Genomic DNA, 16215 nt, shown 5'->3' on the forward strand with positions numbered 1-16215 from the left:
GCAGGATTATTCATAATAGCCAAGATGTGTAAATAACCCAAATGTCCATCAGCTAATGAATGGATAAACTATTATATAATCATACAATGGAATATTATTCAGCCATAAAAATGTATTAAGTGCTGATACATGCTACAACATGATGAACTTTGAAAACATGCTAAGTGAATGAAGCTGATCATAAAAGACCACATATTGTGTGATTCCATCTATATGAAATGACTACAATAGGCAAAACCATGGAGACAGAAATATTAGTGACTGTTGGAAGGAGGAGAGAATGGGGAGTAACTGCCAATGGGTAGTTTCCTTATGGGTTGATAAAAATGTTCTAAAAGTTAGATAGTAGAGGTGATTGCACAATTCTAAATAAACTAAAAACCATTGAACTGTTCACTTCAGAAGGTGGATTTTGTGGTTTGTGAATTATATCTCAAAAAGTTTTATGAGAAAATAAAACATGTAATAGTGAGAGGTTAATTGTGAAGAAAGATCCGTATTTTCTTTGCCTAAATCTGGATATATAGGCAATGGGACTTAATGCCATGATCGAGTGACGAAATGCTTGGCCTATGAATAGCCAAACCAGACCTAGAGTAAATAAAGGGAGAGAGAGGACCACTGAACTAATGACTTCGTATTGGGCATGCTATATTATCAAAACAAAAATATGTGTTCTGGGGTAGGGTTAGGTAGGGTTGGGAAGTATAGGGAAATTAAGGTTTTTGCATTGTTTAGGCCGTCGTTGTCAGGTGTGGTTGGAATATATGTGTGCAAATAGGGTAGCTGATGGTGCTGGAGTAGTTGGAGATAAAACTGAAATTTTGTAATGGGCATTTGTAAACCATTTCAAGAGTTTGGACATTTTCTTGCAGGTTGACATTCTGAAACTTTAAAAGTATAGGATGATAACTTATTACACAGCAATAGAAAACTAATACAAAAGATTGTCACAGATGTTGCACATTTTTGCTTCCTTAAATTGTTGTTTGTCTTGTAACTTTATTATTCTTTTTAAAATTGTGGTAATATGTATATAACGTAAAATTTGCCACTTTAAGCATTTTTAACTGTGCAGTTCAGTGGCATTTAATTATATTTACAGTGTTGTGCTACCTTCAACACCATCCATTAACAAAATGGATTAACTTTCATTAACCAAAATGGAAACTCAATCTGTTAAGCAATAATCCCCCATTCCCCCTTCTCCACAGCCCCTGGTAGCCTCTAATCCACTTTCTTTATCAGTTCACTTATTCTAAACATTTCATTGAGTGGAATTGTATAGTATTGTCCTTTTCTGTTTGGCTTATTTCACTTGGCATAAGGTTTTCAGGGTTTGTCCAAGTTGTCACATGTATTGAAACGTCATTCCTTTTTATGGCTTAATAATATTCCATTGTATGTACATCCACATTTTATGGACACTTGGGGGTGTTTCCACCTTTTGGCTATTGTGAATAATGCTGTTATGAATAGCAGTGTACTAGTATATCTTGGAGTCCATGTTTTCAGTTATTCTGGGTATATATCTAGGAATTGCCAGGTCATATACTCAATTTTTTAAGGAACTCCACATCCTCTCCAACAGTTGTAGTTTTCTGTTTGTTTAATAGTGACCATTCTACTAGGTGTGAAATGATATCTCGTTGTGGTTTTGATTTGCATTTCCCTAATAGCTAGTGATGTTGAGCATCTTTTCATGTGCTTTTTAGCCATTTGTATTTTCTCTTTGGAAAAATGTCTATTCATGTCTTTTGCTCATTTATTTTTTAATTTTTTATTATTTTTACTTTAAATTCAGTTTTATTGAGATATATTCACATACCATACAGTCATCCACAGCGTACAATTAACTGTTCTCAGTACCATCATATTGTTGTGCATTCATTACCCCAATCAATATTTGAACTTTTTCTTTACTTCAAAAAGAATAAAAATAAAAGTAAAAAAGCATTCCATCCCACCCTATTTTTCATTTAGTTTTGGTCCCCATTTTTCTACTCATCTGTCCATATACTGGATAAACGGAGTATGAGCCACAAGAGTTTCACAATTACACAGTCACACCGTGTAAACTACATAGTTATGCAGTCATCTTCAAGAATCAAGGCTACTGGGTTGCATTTCCACAGTTTCAGGTATTTCCTTCTAGCTATTCCAGTACACTAAAAACTAAAAAAGGGTATCTGTGTAGCACATAAGAATGCCCTCCTCAGTGACCTCTCGTCTCCATTTGAAATCTCTCAGCCACTGAAACTTTATTTTGTTTCATTTCACTTCCCCCTTTTGGTCAAGAAGATTTTCTCAATCCCACAATGCCGGATCCAGGCTCTTCCCCAGGAGTCATGCCCCTCGTTGCCAGCGAGATTTACACCCCTGGGAGTCGTGTCCTTTGTAGGGGGTAGGGCAGTGAGTTCACCTGCCAAGTCTGCTTAGAAAGAGAGAGAGGGGCCTCATCTGAGCAACAAAGAGGTTCACTGGGGGAGACTCTTAGGCACAATTGTAGGTAGGCTTAGCCTCTCCTTTGCAGTAACAAGCTTCATAAGGGCAAGCCCCAAGATTGAGGGCTTGGCCTACTAAATTGTTAGTCCTCAACGTTTGTGAGAATATCGGTAGTAACCCAGGTGGTGAAGTTCAACATTTTCTCATTTTCCCCCAGTTCCTCAGGGGGACTGTGTTTTGCCCAGTTTTTAATTGGGTTGTTTGTCTTTTTGGTTTTGGGTTGTAGGATTTCTTTATGTATTCCAGATACGAAACCTGCAGCAGATAACCCTTGAGTAGGCTGCCTTTTCATCTTTTTGACAAAGTCCTTTGATGCACAAAATTTTTAATTTTGAGGAGGTCCCATTTATCTGTTTTTTCTTTGATTGCTTGTGCTTAGGGGTAAAGTCTAAGAAACCTCTACCTACCACAAGATCTGGAGGATGCTTTCTTACATTTTCTTCTAGGAGTTTTATGGTCCTGGCTCTTATATTTAGGTCTTTGATCCATTTTGAGTGAATTTGTGTGTAAGATGTGAGACGGGGGTCCTCTTTCATTCTTTTGGATATAGATATCCAGTTCTCCCAGTGCCACTTGTTGAAGAGACTGTTCTGTCCCAGTTGACTGGCCTTGACAGCCTTGTCAAAAATCAATTGAATTTTCCAGAACTCCACCTATTATTGATTTCCAGCTTCGTTCTGTTCTGATCAGAGAAAGTACTCTGTACAACTTCAACCTTTTAAAATTTATTGAGACCTGTTTTTTGACCCAAAATGTGGTCTATCCTGGAGAATGATTCATGAATGCTTGAGAAGAATGTGTATCCTGCTGTTTTGGGCTGCAGTGTGTTCTGTATATGTCTGTTAGGTCAGGTTCATGTATTATTTTATTCAAGCTCTCTGTTTCCTTATTGATCCTCTGTTTAGATGTTCTGTCTGTTGTTGAGATGTCTCCAACTATTACTGCAGAGATGTCTATTTATTTCTCCCTTCAGTTTTGCCAGTGTTTGCCTCATGTATTTTGGTTAGATGCATAAACATTTATGATTGTTATTTCTTCTTGGCGGATTGCTCCTTTTATTAATATATAATGTCCTTCCTTGTCTTACACATTTTTGCATTTAAAGTCTATTTTGTCTGATATTAGTATTTCTACCCCAACTCTTTTTTCATTACTTTTGCATAGAATATCTTTTTCCAGCCTTTCACTTTGAACCTATTTGTATCCTTGTGTCTAAGGTGAGTCTCTTGTAGTCAGCTTATAGATGTTCATTCATATATATATATATATATATATATATATATATATATAATCTATTCTGCCAATCTGTGTCTTTTGATTGGGGAGTTTAATCCATTAACATTCAGTGTTACTAGTGTAAAGGCATTGCTTACTTCAATCATTTCATCCTTTGGTTTTTATATATCATATCTTGTTTTTGCCTCTTTTTTACCCTTTTAGTTACCCTTAATGATAATCTTTATTTCTGCACTCTCTCCTGTCTTTCTTTTCAGCCCGAAGAACTTCCTTTAATATTTCTGGTAGGGCAGGTTTCTTGTTATTGAATTCTTCTGGCTTCTGTTTGTCTATGAATATTTTTAATGCTCCCTCATTTTTGAAGGACAGTTTTGTCAGGTAAAGAATTCTTGGCTGGCAGTTTTTCCCTTTGAGTATCTTATTTATATCATACTACTGCCTTCTTGCTTCCATGGTTTTGGATGAGAAATCGGGACTGAGTCTTAGTAGGTATCCATTGCATATGATGAATTCTCTTGCTGCTTTCAGAAATCTCTCTTTATCTTTGTCAGTTGACAGTCTGATTAGTATGTGTCTTAGAATAGGTCTATTTGGATTTATTCTGTTTGGAGTATGTTGCACTTCTTGGATGTGTACACTCATGTCTTTAAGAGTTGAGAAGTTTTTGGCCATTATTTCCTCAAATATTCTTTCTTGCTTCTTTTCCTTTCTGTTCTCCTTCTGGGATACCCATGATGTATATGTTTGCGTGCTTCATGCTGTCATTCAGTTCCCTGAGAGCTTGATTAATTTTTTCCATTCTTTTCTCTATCTGTTCTTTTGTCTGATTTTAGATGTTCTGTCTTCTTGGTCACTGATTTTTTCTTCTGCCTGTTCTAATTTGCTCTTGTATGCCTCTAGTGTATTTTTTCCTCGTCCCTTGATGGACATTGGGGCTGTTTCCATCTCTTGGCAATCATGAATAATGCTGCTATAAACATTGGTTTATATGGGTCACAGTTCCACAACTTCAGCCATTTCCATTACTGTAAAATATAACATGCATACAGAAAGGTGTCGTCTCTCGATGTATAGCTCCACAAGCAGTCATATAGGTAATTTAAAAAATTGTTATGGGTTACGGTTCCATAATTTCAGTTCTTTCCTTATTATGCAATGCAAGGTATATACAGGAAGGTGAAGACATTCCAGGCACAATTCAATGAGCAGCTATAGAGCAAATCCCAAGGGATGCTATAGGCTACAGTTACACCATTTCATTTATTTCCAGCCATTCTAACACCCCAGCATCCAAAAATATATATATGATTATATAAAGTTTCAGTATTTGTAGACCTTTGTTCAATCTTGTATTGTTTATTGCTACTCCTTCCTCTCACTTAATCTCTTTCTCCATCTTCAGGGGTGTCTAGGGAGTGAGCACCCTAACTTGTTCATATTAAAAGGGGCTTGTCGACAGTATGGGGAAAGGGGCCACATCTGATAGTTGATCCTAAAATGGCTGTTGCCTCTGGATTTTAGGACTTGTCTGGTATAGGAACACTGTGGTAGATTTAAATTTCTGAAAGGTAAAACTTAGTGAGTGGGGAGGATCTAAGATGGTGGCATAGAGAGGAGTGGAAGCTAAGTAGTCCCCCTGGAACAACTTAAAAAAAAACAGAAACAACTAGTGAATAATCCGGACTTAACTGCAGGGGGACAAACTTGACCATCCACTCATCATACACCAACCTGAATTGGGAGGAATGTCTGATATCACAGCATAATATCAGTAAGTAAAAACTGCAGATCCAAATTGGGAGACCCCTCCCCCACAGCCCGAGCTACAAAGCCTCGTAATGCCAAAGAGCAGCTTTCTCCCAACAAGCGAATATAGCTCAGCTGAGCTCCAACTGGGGTTTTAATTAGCGAGTGTGAACTGCTCACTATGAGGTACGAATCCCCAACAAGTAGACAGAGGTTTTGGGTGACGACTGACCTTGGAGAGCCAGAGGGTCGCCTCGGACTAGCTCTGTTCCTTTTTTGACTCAGTGGAGAAAGCCTCAGCCATTTTCAGTTCCCAGTTCTGTGACCCAGGCAAGGGTATAGCACAGTCAGAGAGAGATCACTGAAATGCTAATGACCTCCCCCTAGGGCGTCTGTCTTCTCTTAAGAGGGAAGGGATGGGGCCCAGCTCTACTGCCTGCCTTTTATTCAGAACTTACACCAGTCAAGAAGTATAGGCTAACAGGCACCACCTGCTGGGCAGAAAAGCACAGTGACTGGAGGCATCAGAGGGTGTATCAGTTTTCTAAGACACACCCTCAGGGAAACCGGATACTGAATATTTCTTCCTTCTGGGACCTTAGCCCATTCTGGTCTGGGGAGGCCTGATTGGGGTAACCAAGGAAACCATGCCTAGACAACAGAAAACTACAGCGTACACCAAGAAAAATGAGGTTATGGCCCGGTCAGGGAAACAGATTTGCACTTCAACTGTGATGCAGGAATTAAAACAACTAATAATAAGTGAATTCAAAAAGTTTAGGGAGAACATGGCAAAAGAGATGAACCGTATAATGAAAACACAGGAAGTACATAAGGTAGAAATTGAAAGTTCAAAAAACCAACTGGCGGAATCTATGGAAATGAAAGGCACAACACAAGAGATGAAAGATACACTGGAAACATACATAGCACATCTCAAGAGGCAGAAGAAAACACTCAGGAACTGGAGAACAAGGCACCTGAAAGCCTACACACAAAAGAACAGACAGAGAAAAGAATGGAAAAATAACGAACAACGTCTCCGGGAACTTAAAGACAAAATGGAAGGCAAGAATTTACGTGTCATTGGTGTCCCAGAAGGAGAAGAGAAGGGAAAAGGGGCAGAAGCAATAATAGAGGAAATAATCAATGAAAATTTCCCCTCTCTTATGAAAGACATAAACTTACGGATCCAAGAAGCGCAGCGTACCCCAAACAGAATAGATCTGAATAGGCCTACGCCAAGACACTTAATAATCAGATTATCAAATGTCAAAGATAAAGAGAGGATCCTGAAAGCAGCAAGAGAGAAACGATCTATCACATACAAAGGAAGCTTGAAACGACTATGTGTGGATTTCTCAATAGAAACCATGGAGGCAAGAAGGAAGTGGGGTGATATATTTAAGATACTGAAAGAGAAAAACCACCAACCAAGAATCCTATATCCGGCAAAACTATCTTTCAGATATGAGGGAAAGCTTAAAGTATTCTCTGAAAAACAGACAATGACCGAGTTAGTGAACAAGAAACCTGCTCTACAGGAAGCACTAAAGGAAGCACTGCAGACAGAAAGGAAAAGACAGGAGTGAGAGGTTTGGCAAACAATTTTGGGAGATAGTAGCTGTGCCGGTTTCAATGTATTGTGTCCCCCAAATGCCATTATCTTTGTAGTCTTGTGGGGCAGACGTTTTTGGTGCTGGTTGGATTCGCTTGGAATGTGCCCCACCCAGCTGTGGGTGATGATTTTGATGAGATGTTCCCATGGAGGCGTGGCCCCACCCATTCGGGGTGGGCCTTGATCAGTGGAGCCATATAAATGAGCTGACTCAGAGAGAGGGAACTCAGTGAGTGCAGCTGGGAGTGATGTTTTGAAGAGGAGCAAACTTGCTAGAGAGGAACGTCCTGGGAGAAAGCCGTTTTGAGGCCGGAGCTTTGGAGCAGACGTCAGCTGCCTTCCCAGCTAACAGAGGTTTTCCGGGCGCCATTGGCCATCCTCCGGTGAAGGTACCCGATTGCTGAGGTGTTACCTTGGACGCTTTGTGGCCTTAAGACTGTAACTGTGTAGTGAAATAAACCCCCATTTTATAAAAGCCTATCCATCTCTGGTGTTTTGCATTCTGCAGCATTAGCAAACTAGGACAGTAGCACAGCAATGTAAGTACACTGAACAAAGATGACTGTGAATATGTTTGAAAGAGGAGGGCTGGGATCATGTGGGACACCAGAACAAAAGAAGAACGATAAAGACTGGGACTGTGTAACTCAGGGAAACCTAGGATGCTTAACGATTGTAACAAAAGGTACAGGTATGTTTTTACATGAGGTAGAACAAATGAATGTCAGCATTGCAAGGTGTTAAAAATAGGATGGGATTGGGGGGGAGATACAATCAATGCAAATTAGAGGCTAGAATTAACAGAAACATATTATGCTTCCTTTAATGTAACAAAAACAATATACCAAAGCTAAATGCATATGGGGGGGGTGGGGAATAGGGGAAGGTTATGGGACTCCAGGCATTGGTGATGTCTGACTCTTTATTCTACTTTAGGTTAATGCTGTCTTTCCTTTTGTCACCTTCTAGCTATGAAGTTTTTTTGTTTGTTTGTTTTTCTCTCTTTCTCTTGCCTTTTTCTTTTGCCTCTCTGCCTTCTTTGACTCTTCCTCTGTCTTTGTGGAAGAAATGTCCTTATATAGCGAGTGGCGATGGTGCTCAATACATAAATTTGTGACTATACGGGGAACCAACAATTGTTTACTTAGGACAGAATGTATAGTGTTTGAACAAAACCATCTTAAAAGAAATGGGTTGATGAAAAAACCTTGAGGGCACTATATTGAGTGAAATAAGACAGACACATAAAGGCAAATATTGCAAGGTCTCACTGATATGAACTAATTATGATATGTAAACTCATAGACATGAAATATAAGTTACCAGGATATAGAATGAGGCTAAAGAATGGGAAGCGGTTGCTTATTATGAGCAGAATGTTCAACTAGGGTGAACTTAAATATTTGGAAATGGACAGGGGTGATGGTAGCATGTAATGAGAATAACTAACAGTGCTAAAAGTTGTGTGAAGGTGGTGGAAAGGGTAAGCTCAGAGTCATGCATGTCACTGGAAGGAAAGTTGGAGGTTAATAGATGGGAATGTATAAAACAGTGAATCTTGTGGTGGACAATGTCCGTGATTAACTATACAAATATTAGAAATCTCTCTCACGAACTAGAACAAATGTATGTCATCATAACTAGAGGTTACTAATAGAGAGGCATATAGGGAAAAAATATATACCTATTGCAAACTATATACTACAGTTAGTAGTATTTTAACATTCTTTTATCAACAGTAACAAATGTACTATACCAAAACTATGAATCAATAATGGAGGGGCGGGGCATGGTTAGGGGTATGGGAGGATGTTTTTTTTTTTTGTCTTTGTTTCTTTTCTGGAGTAGTGAAAATGTTCTAAAAATTGAAAAAAAAATTGTGTTGATGGATGCACAGCTGTATGGTGGTGCCTTGGGCAATTGATTGTACACTTTGGATCTTTGGATAGTTGTATGGTACTGAACAAACTCAATAAAAAAAAAAAAACTTAGTGCATCTTTTATAGAATATCAGGTAGGAACCTAGGTATTTGGGGACTACTTTTGGTAAGGGCATGTCATGCTGTGGCCAACTGGGATATCTAGCTGGAGTTTGCACAGCAGAAATCTCCAGGATAGCCTCGTGACTTATTTGGGATCTCTCAACCCCTGTGACCTCAGCTTGTTATCATTCTCTGCCCGCTCCCCCTTTGGTCAAGTAGGCATTTTCAGTCCCTTGCTGCCAGGGACAGGCTCATTCCTGGGAATCATGTCACACATCACCAGGGAGATTCATTCCCCTAGGAATCATATCCCTCATGGTGGTGGTCGTCTGGTGAGGGGTGCAGTTAATGAACTTATTTGCTTAGAGAAAAGCAGACCACATCTGAGCAACAAAGAGGTTGCCTGGAGGTGCCTCATAAGTGTAATTGTAGGAGGCTCAGCCTCCTATTTATAACCCTAAATTTCCTGTTCTTTTGACTGGGTCAAATTTTCTTGTCTCTTAGTATGGCTTGTAAGTTTTTGCTGGTATCTCAGCATTTGATTGTCTTGATCAGATTATTCCGAAGGTCAGTTTTTCTCTCATCTAGGATTTTGTTGTTGATTGGGTTTGTTTTAAGGTTCTTTTTTGACCTTTGTCTCCTCAGTATTTCCCAGCCTTACCAGGGTTAGGGACCCACACTGTAGGCGCAGACCAGTTCCGAAGGACTCTGGGGAGAGGGTCAGGAAAGATGCCAGAAAGCCTTTATTTCAGCTCCCCAAGGATGCACTTTCCTGGTTTGCAGAGCAGCTCTTTGCTTAGAAGCCAAGAAGCTTTTTTGACAGCTCCCTGAAGACACACTTTCCTGGCCTGACCAGCAGATGGTGCTTTTTTGGCAACTTATTCCCAGCAGCCCTAAGAAGTCCAACTATTTTTAGCCCTCTGGTGGCTCTGATTCAGGTGGAAACAATGGCAAGGCCAGTGCCTTACAGGACAGGCTAAAGCAGAGGGTCTAAATTCGCTGGTCAAAAGTTACATCAGTACTGCCTTGTCCCCCTCTGTTCTTGGGGTGGAGGGCTTCTGCTGCCCTTCCAGTCCCAGCAGCCCGCCAGGCAGGAACCAGGCTTACCTGAAGCTGCTTGGCTCGAGGGGGGAGATGGGTGCCAGGAGCCCTGGCTACTCAAGTTACTCACAGTTTTTGACTGCAGTTTCTCAGTCTCTTCCTCCTGCTCTTCCCTGGATGCTGTGGTACTTCCCTAGTCTCTGGATCCCCAGGACCACTGTTTTGGACAGTTTCTGCCTGTCCATTAGCTGTTTTTGGAAGAGGAGTTAGCCCTGCAACTCTATTCCACCATCTTCCCAAAAGCACTCCCTTGGGATCTGCACAAAAGTTTTTAATTTGGTAAACTCCTATTTATGTCTTTTTTTTCTTTTGTTGCTATTGCTTTTGGTGTAAAGTCTAAGAAATCATTGCCTAAAACAAGCTCCTGAAGATATTCCTCTGTGTTTTTTTCTAGGAATTTTCTATTTTTAGTATTTATATTTAGGTCTCTGATCCATTTTGATTTCATTTTTGTATATGGTGTGAGGTAGGTTCACCTTCATTCTTTTGTATATAAAAATCCAGTTTCTCAGCACCATTTGTTGAAGAGGCTATTTTTTCCTCCATAGAGTAGACTTGGCACCCTTATTAGAAATCAATTTGCCATAGAAACGAGGGTTTATTTCTGAACTCTCAATTCTCTTCCACTGGTCTATGTGTCTGTCCTTGTGCCAGGACCACACTGGTTTGATTACTGTAACAACAACAACAACTTTGTAACAAGTTGTAAAATTAGGAAGTGTGAGTCCTCCAACTTTGTTCTTTTTAAAAATGGTTTTGGCTATTTGGGACATCTTACCCTTCTATATAAATTTGAAGATTGGCTTTTTCATTTCTGCAAAGAGGGATGTTGGAATTTTGATTGGGATTGTTAAATCTTTAAATCACTTTGAATAGAATTGACATCTTAATGTTTAGTCCTCCAGTCCATGAACACGAGTATCTTTCCATTTATTTAGGTCGTCTTTAATTTCATTCAGCAAAATTCTGTAGTTTTTTTGTGTGGTGTAAAAGTCCCTTGCATCCTCAATTATATTTATTTCTAGATACTAGACTCTTTCGGTTGCTATTGTAAATAGAATATTTTTCTTGATGTTCACTCCTAGTGTATAGAGAAACCACTGATTTTTTTTTTTTTTTTTTTTTTTAGCAGCTTAAAACAACACACATTTATTGTCTTACAGCTTTTGTGGCTCAGGAGTTAGGTCCTCTGCAATCAAGATGTCAACTAAGCTATGTTCTTATCTGGGGAACAATTTGCTTCTAAGTTCACTCAGATAGTTGGCAGGATTCATTTCCTTGAGGTTGTAGCACTGAGAGCCCTGGCTTCTTGCTGGCAGCAGTCTAAAGGCCACCTTCAGATCCTAGAGGCCACCTTCAGATCCTAGAGGCCACTTGCAGCTCCGTGCCATGAGGGCTTTTCCAACAGGGCCGCTTACTTCATCAAACCAGCAAGGAAAGTCTCCAGAACACAATTCCGTGATGAAAAGGAACAAACCACTGATATAAGCTGAAACATGGATGAATCTCAGAAACACCATGTCAAACGAAAGAAGCCAGACACAAAAGAGTACATGTAGTATGATTTCATTTATAGGAAATGTCCAGAAAAGGCAAACCTATAGAGACAGTAAATGGATGAGTGGTTGCCAAGGGCTGGGGATGGAACTGGGAGTGACTGCAAATGGGTACAAGATTTCTTTGTAAAGTGATAGAAATGTTCTAAAATTAGAATGCAGAGGTGGTTGCACAGTTCTGTAAATACACTAAAAATCACTGAATTGTGCAATTAAAATGGGTGAGTTTATGGAATGTAAATTATACCTCATAAAGCTGTTTTTTGTTTTTTTTTGTTTTTTGTTTTTTTTTAATCTTCATTTTATTGAGATATATTCACATACCACGCAGTCATACAAAACAAATCGTACTTTTGATTGTTTACAGTACCATTACATAGTGGTACATTCATCACCCAAATCAATCCCTGACACCTTCATTAGCACACACACAAAAATAACAAGAATAATAATTAGAGTGAAAAAGAGCAATTGAAGTAAAAAAGAACACTGGGTACCTTTGTCTGTTTGTTTCCTTCCCCTATTTTTGTACTCATCCATCCATAAACTAGACAAAGTGGAGTGTGGTCCTTATGGCTTTCCCAATCCCATTGTCACCCCTCATAAGCTACATTTTTATACAACTGTCTTCGAGATTCATGGGTTCTGGGTTGTAGTTTGATAGTTTCAGGTATCCACCACCAGCTACCCCAATTCTTTAGAACCTAAAAAGGGTTGTCTAAAGTGTGCATAAGAGTGCCCACCAGAGGGACCTCTCGGCTCCTTTTGGAATCTCTCTGCCACTGAAGCTTATTTCATTTCCTTTCACATCCCCCTTTTGGTCAAGAAGATGTTCTCCGTCCCACAATGCCAGGTCTACATTCCTCCCCGGGAGTCATATTCCACGTTGCCAGGGAGATTCACTTCCCTGGGTGTCTTATCCCACGTAGGGGGGAGGGCAGTGATTTCACCTTTCAAGTTGGCTTAGCTAGAGAGACAGGGCCACATCTGAGCAACAAAGAGGCATTCGGGAGGAGGCTCTTAGGCACAACCATAGGGAGGCCTAGCCTCTCCTTTGCAGCAACCGTCTTCCCAAGGGTAAAACCTGTGGTAGAGGGCTCAACCCATCAAACCACCAGTCCCCTATGTCTGTGGTCATGTTAGCAACCATGGAGGTGGGGTAGGCGAATACCCCTGCATTCTCCACAGGCTCCTCAAGGGGGTACTACATCTTTTTTTTTCCCTTGTTTTTCTTCTTTTTTTTTTTTTTTAACTTTCCCTTCTTTTTTAAATCAACTGTATGAAAAAGAAGTTAAAAAGAAAACAAACATACAATAAAAAAACATTTCAAAGAGACCATAACAAGGGAGTAAGAAAAAGACAACTAACCTAAGATAACTGCTTAACTTCCAACATGTTCCTACTTTACCCCAAGAAAGTTACCTAATATAGCAACATTTCTGTGAACTTGCTCCTTCTATATCCGTCAGAAATTAACAGACCATAGTCATTCCTGGGCATCCCCAGAACGTTAAATAGCTTATCTGTTCTTCTTGGATTATTGTTCCCCCTTCCTTAATTGCTCTCTATTGCTAGTTCCCCTACATTCTACATTATAAACCATTTGTTTTACATTTTTCAAAGTTCACATTAGTGGTAGCATATAATATTTCTCTTTTTGTGCCTGGCTTATTTCGCTCAGCATTATGTCTTCAAGGTTCATCCATGTTGTCATATGTTTCACGAGATCGTTCCTTCTTACTGCCGCGTAGTATTCCATCGTGTGTATATACCACATTTTATTTATCCACTCATGTGTTGAAGGACATTTGGGTTGTTTCCATCTCTTGGCAATTGTGAATAATGCTGCTATGAACATTGGTGTGCAGATATCTGTTCATGTCACTGCTCTCTGATCTTCCGGGTATATACTGAGAAGTGCAATTGCTGGACTGAAGGGTATCTCTATATCTAGTTTTCTAAGGAACTGCCAGACTGACTTCCAGAGTGGCTGAACTATTATACAGTCCCACCAACAATGAATAAGAGTTCCAATTTCTCCACATCCCCTCCAGCATTTGTAGTTTCCTGTTTGTTTAATGGCAGCCATTCTAACCGGTGTTAGATGGTATCTCATTGTGGTCTTAATTTGCATCTCTCTAATAGCTAGTGAAGCTGAACATTTTTTCATGTGTTTCTTGGCCATTTGTATTTCCTCTTCAGAGAACTGTCTTTTCATATCTTTTGCCCATTTTATAACTGGGCTGTCTGTACTATTGTCATTGAGTTGTAGGATTTCTTTATATATGCAAGATATCAGTCTTTTGTCAGATACATGGTTTCCAAAAATTTTTTCCCATTGAGTTGGCTGCCTCTTTACCTTTTTGAGAAATTCCTTTGAGGTGCAGAAACTTCTAAGCTTGAGGAGTTCCCATTTATCTATTTTCTCTTTTGTTGCTTGTGCTTTGGGTGTAAAGTCTAGGAAGTGGCCGCCTAATACAAGGTCTTGAAGATGTTTTCCTACATTATCTTCTAGGAGTTTTATGGTACTTTCTTTTATATTGAGATCTTTGGTCCATTTTGAGTTAATTTTTGTGTAGGGGGTGAGGTAGGGGTCCTCTTTCATTCTTTTGGATATGGATATCCAACTCTCCCAGCCCCATTTGTTGAAAAGACCATTATGACTCAGTTCAGTGACTTTGGGGGCCTTATCAAAGATCAGTCGGCCATAGATCTGAGGGTCTATCTCCGAATTCTCAATTAGATTCCATTGATCTATATGTCTGTCTTTGTGCCAGTACCATGCTGTTTTGGCAACTGTGGCTTTATAATAAGCTTCAAAGTCAGGGAGTGTTAAGTCCTCCCACTTCGTTTTTCTTTTTTAGAGTGTCTTTAGCAATTCGAGGCATCTTCCCTTTCCAAATAAATTTGATAACTGGCTTTTCCAAGTCTGCAAAGTAGGTTGTTGGAATTTTGATTGGGATTGCATTGAATCTGTAGATGAGTTTGGGTAGAATTGACATCTTAATGACATTTAGTTTTCCTATCCATGAACATGGAATATTTTTCCATCTTTTAAGGTCCCCTTCTATTTCTTTTAGTAGAGTTATGTAGTTTTCTTTGTATAGGTCTTTTACATCTTTGGTTAAGTTTATTCCTAGGTACTTGATTTTTTTAGTTGCTGTTGAAAATGGTATCTTTTTCTTGAGTGTCTCTTCAGTTTGTTCATTTCTAGCATATAGAAACATTACTGACTTATGTGCATTAATCTTGTATCCTGCTACTTTGCTAAATTTGTTTATTAGCTCTAGTAGCTGTATCGTCGATTTCTCAGGGTTTTCCAGATATAAGATCATATCATCTGCAAACAATGACAGTTTTACTTCTTCTTTTCCAATTTGGATGCCTTTTATATGGGCAATAATTCCTCTAGATTGAACATTTTGTTACAATTGTCCACCAAAACTTAAAGAGGTTATTTCCTTGATCTGCAGGGCATTCATTTTCTACTATAAGCATCCTACAGTGTAATGTATATACCCTACATATAGAAGATTAATAGCATTTCTCTAGTGCTTTCCCCTGAACTTCTTGATATAAGTGGTATTCATGGAAATTATTTGATCTGAATCACTTTTGAGTCCCAGCACTATTCTTTCTTCCCTCTCATTTCCACAACTGTGGTATGTTCTTTCTTTAAAAAGAAAAAAAAAATCACTCCTACTTACTGATGAAATATAAATTCAAAAATATCTCATACCTACCAGATTGGCAAAGATCAACTATATAGACAAGTTGGTGAGTGCACACTCGTAAACTGTTTTGGAAGTGTAAAGTAGTATATTTGTTCAAGGAGATAGTTTGGCAATGTGTATCAAATTGGAAAATGTAAATCCCTTCGACCCAGCCATCTTGCACAGAAGTGAAAAGAGGGGTGCTTAGTGAAAAACTAGAAAGCAACCTAAGTGTCATCAGAACAGGCCAGGTTACTAAACAGTGTGGAATAGTGAAACAAAAGAGCATTGTTATTGAAAATTTAACAGACAAAAGGATATGATGTTAGGGACTTGCTTTAAAATGATCCTTTGGTGGGGTGGAGTGGGAGTGGAGTTCAGAGGAAGGTATAGATGAAACAAAATTAAATAACAGGTACCTGAAGGAGTGGTAAATATAATGAATGTTTTTGTATATACTTGAAATTTTCCATAATGAAAAGTTTTAAAACTGCTTTGTAGATTTAAAGTTATTGACATGAAAGGATGTCCACAAACATATGGTTGGTTTAAATAAAATAGGTCAACAAAATTGTTGGTATCCTATGATTTGTCCGATGAATATAAAATATAAGCCTATTTATAAAGAGAGATTCCTGGAAGGATGTTTATCAAAATGTTATGCCTCCTCATTTCTGGGTAGTGAGATTTGAGTTGATTTCTTCTTTATATTTTTTTGTATTGTTGGAATTTTTTACAGTAATCATGATTGATTTTTA

At 38.9% G+C, this 16215-nt stretch overlaps 1 protein-coding gene across 1 annotated transcript in view; it reads left to right on the forward strand.

The window, feature by feature from the left end:
* BAG4 (BAG cochaperone 4) overlaps nt 1-16215 on the forward strand; it is a 53113-nt gene that overhangs the window by 1241 nt on the left and 35657 nt on the right. The gene's annotated exons all lie outside the window — the stretch shown is intronic.

This window comes from Choloepus didactylus, chromosome 3, assembly GCF_015220235.1.
Source record: "Choloepus didactylus isolate mChoDid1 chromosome 3, mChoDid1.pri, whole genome shotgun sequence".
Taxonomy (NCBI): Eukaryota; Metazoa; Chordata; class Mammalia; order Pilosa; family Megalonychidae; genus Choloepus; species Choloepus didactylus.